We start from the raw sequence: 4,069 nt of genomic DNA on the forward strand, positions 1-4,069 counted from the left end.
AGATATTAAAGTCTCATTGTAATAAGACATAAATGTTGGAAAGGAAGAAAAAGTTTACTTGCTTAACTACAAAACCCAGAGAAGTAACCGAAAAACAGCAAGAACTAATAAGAGTATTATCAGATGGCTTATTAAATGAAAAATACATTCAAATATTAATAGCTTTCATATTAGCCAGCATTACTGGTTAGATGACACATTGGAGGACTTGCGCTTCCAGCATTATGGCAGAATAGGTGTTCTTCAGAAGATTATCTAAAGCAAATCAACTATATATGGTATAGGTCATTGTGCGTTTGTCTTTCAATAATTTGACTAAATTGTAATCCCTAGAGCAACTACTAAGAATGTAATTAAAATATATGTTTAAAAAACAGGAAAACTAGAATGGTATGCTAAAAAATATATTTATTTAAACCAAAAGAAGGCAGTAAAGAAGGAACAGAGGAACAAAACGAAACAAAAAAGACATGAGACAATGAAAACATAGGTCCACACAAAAAACGTGTACATGATTGTTCATAGGAGCGTCATTAATAATAGCCAAAAAGTAGAAACAACCCAAATGACCATCAACTGATGAGTAGATAAATAAACATGGTATATTCATACAGTGGAATATTATTCAGAAATGAAAAAAAATGAAGTACTGCTACATGCTATAACATGCATGAACCTTGAAAACATTACACTAAGTAAAAGCAAGATAAAAGAGACCATATATTGTATGACTCCATACATGAAATGTCCAGAAGAGGCAAATCTATAAAATCAGAAAGTGAATTCATGGCACCTAGGGCTGGAGGTAAGGGAGTTTTGGGTGGTGGTGGGTGTGGATACAGAGATTGACTGCTAATGGACATGAGGTTTCTCCTTGGTGATGAAAATATTCTAGAATTGATTGTGGTGATATTTGCACAACTCTGAATATAATAAAAACCACTGAATTATAAACTTTAAATGGGTGAATTATATCTCAATATAAAGCTGATTAAAAAATAAAATTATAGGGACTTGCCTGGTGGCGCAGCGGTTAAGAATCTGCCTGCCAATGCAGGGGACATGGGTTTGAGCCCTGGTGTAGGGAGATCCCACAAGCCGCGAAGTAACTAAGCCCGTGTGCCACAACTACTGAGCCTGTGCTCTAGAGCCCGCGAGCCACAACTACTGAGCCTGTGTGCCATAACTACTGCAGCCCTCACACCTAGAGCCTGTGTTCTGCAACAAGAGAAGCCACCACAATGAGAAGCCTGCGCACCACAACGAAGAGCAACCCCTGCTCGCCGCAACTAGAGAAAGCCCGCGTGCAGCAACGAAGACCCAACGCAGCCAAAAAATAAGTAAGTAAATTTATATAAAAATTTTTTAAATAAAATTGCAAAATGCAAAGAAAAGCAACCCAAATCTAATAATGTAAAAAAAAAGAGAGAAAGAAAGGAAGGCAGGGAGGGAGGGATGTTAGGAGAGAGGGAGGAAGGATGGAAGGGGGAAGGAAGGATAGATCAAGTTGGGTTTATTCTATAAATGCAAAGTTGGTTTAACATTAGACAGTGAATATAATGTACCATTGCTTAGAAATCTTTTTCCCCTTCCTACCACCACCTCTATAGATGGTATACTTTGGGCTTGGCCATATGGCTTGCTTTGGCCATTGGAATGTTGATAGACATGATGTGACCCAAAGACATGAAGAGCAGTTGCAAAACTGCTCCTGTCTTGCTCTTCTTCCATCACCATGGCAAGAACATGCCTAGGCTATCCTGCTGGTCCCAGGAGGAGTGAGAGACAGATGGAGCACAGCTAAACCATGTGGCCAATCCTAGTTCAGAATGCTGACCCCAGTCAAACCACAGATTTCTGAGAATAAATAACTGTTTTATGCCACTGAGTTTTTTTTTAATTTTACTGTAGTTGATTTACAATGTTGTGTTAATTTCTGCTCTATAGCAAAGTGACTTAGTTATACATATATATATATATATATATTCTTTTTCATACTCCTTTCCATTATGGCTTATCACAAGATATTGAATATAGTTCCCTGTGCTATACAGTAGGACCTTTTTGTTTATCCATTCTATATATAATAGTTTGCATCTGCTAACCCCAAACTCCCAATCCTTCCTTCCCCCGACTCCCCTTGGCAACCACAAGTCTGTTCTCTATATCTGTGAGTCTGTTTCTGTTTCGTAGATAAGTTCATTTGTGTCATTTTTTAGATTCCACATATAAGTGATATCATATGTCTTTCTCTTTCTGACTTACTTCACTTAGTATGATAATCTCTAGGTCCATCCATGCAGCTGCAAGCGTATGCCACTGAGTTTTGACATGGCTAGTTACATGGCACTTCTGTGATAATAGCTAATTGGTATTGGTAGCTACAAAAAAATCCCTACAGTTAACATAAAACTGAATAGTGAAACATTAAAAGCATTCTTTTAAAGATCAGGAACAAGCACAAGTGTCTACTACCACTACTTCACTCAACATTGTATTGACGGTCTTAAGCAAAGGAATAGAAAGCAAAGGTATAAATATTAGAAAACTATAGGAATGATTTTGGATTTGATTCTCAGTGAGGTGACAGGTTTTGAGCAGAATGACAAAATGATTCAACTTACCCTTTAAAAGGGTATTCGGGCTACTGTGTAGAGAATAGGCTGCAAGGAGACAAAGGCATAGCAGAGAGACTATAAAGGAGGCTATTGCAACAACCCAGGCAAGAGACAGTGGTGGCTTAGATTGGGTTAGAGGCAGTGGAAATGTCAGAAGTGGTCAGGTTACGGATAGATTTCAAACGTAGAACATACACAAATTACTGATGGGCTGGACATAGGATAGAGAGAATGAGAGGAATCAAGGATAACTCTAAATTGTCTTGCCTGGGTACCTAATAGGCTGCATTTATTGAGATGGGGAAACCTTAGAGAAAAGCTGGGGAAGAGGGGGAGGATTCAAGAGCTCTGTTTTGTACCCATTGAATTTGAAAAGCCAACTAGATATCCATGAATAAGCAATTGAATACAGGAGTCTAGAGTTCAGAAGAGAGGTTGAGGTGGAGAAAAATGGGAGTCATTAGGGTATAAATAGAATTTAAAGCCTTGAAGTTAGGACTTCCCTGGTGGCGCAGTGGTTAAGAATCCTCCTGCCAATGCAGGGGACAAGGGTTCGAGTCTGGGAAGATCCCACATGCCGCGGAGCAACTAAGCCCATGTGCCACAACTACTGAGCCCACATGCCACAACTACTGAAGCCCGTGTGCCTAGAGCCCGTGCTCCACAACAAGAGAAGCCACCACAATGAGAAGCCTGCGCACTGCAACAAAAAGTAGCCCCCGCTCACCGCAGCTAGAGAAAGCCCAGGCGCAGCAATGAAGACCCAATGCAGCCAAAAATAAATAAATAAATAACATAAATAAATTAAAAAAAAAAAAGATATGGTGGAGGGGACTGTTTTGAAAAGAATACGTTATCAATATATTCATTTAACTGCTCTTCCTAAGGTTAAATAACTTTATATCCCTAGTACCCATATTGTGGTCTCTAAATACCATTTCCAACTGAAAGGACCATGAATCATTGGAAAAAATAGCTGATACCAGCTCCGGTCTAGGAATGCACAAAATGAGCCTGGAACATTTTATTATATCAAATCCAAGAAACCTTAAGGGAGGGTTTCTTAAAGGTCATGTCAAAAGGACTCAGGAGCCAACTTGAATAAGTGTCCAGTGGCCAAAAAAGGACAATTTAAGAATCAAAAATGAATTTTTTAATTGCCAATGATTGAGGCACATCATATATGTGTTAAATTATGAGTTCATGATGGTACTAAAAAAAGCAAACCTCGGGCTTCCCTGGTGGCGCAGTGGTTGAGAGTCTGCCTGCCGATGCAGGGGACACGGGTTCGTGCCCTGGCCCGGGGAAGATCCCACATGCCGTGGAGCGGCTGGGCTCATGAGCCATGGCCACTGAGCCTGCGCGTTCGGCTGTGCTCTGCAGCGGGAGAGGCCACAACAGTGAGAGGCCCGCGTACCGCAAAAAAAAAAAAAAAAAAAAAAAAAACTCCT

This window comes from Neophocaena asiaeorientalis, unplaced genomic scaffold (assembly GCF_003031525.2).
Source record: "Neophocaena asiaeorientalis asiaeorientalis breed wild unplaced genomic scaffold, Neophocaena_asiaeorientalis_V1.1 scaffold449, whole genome shotgun sequence".
NCBI classification, from domain to species: Eukaryota; Metazoa; Chordata; class Mammalia; order Artiodactyla; family Phocoenidae; genus Neophocaena; species Neophocaena asiaeorientalis.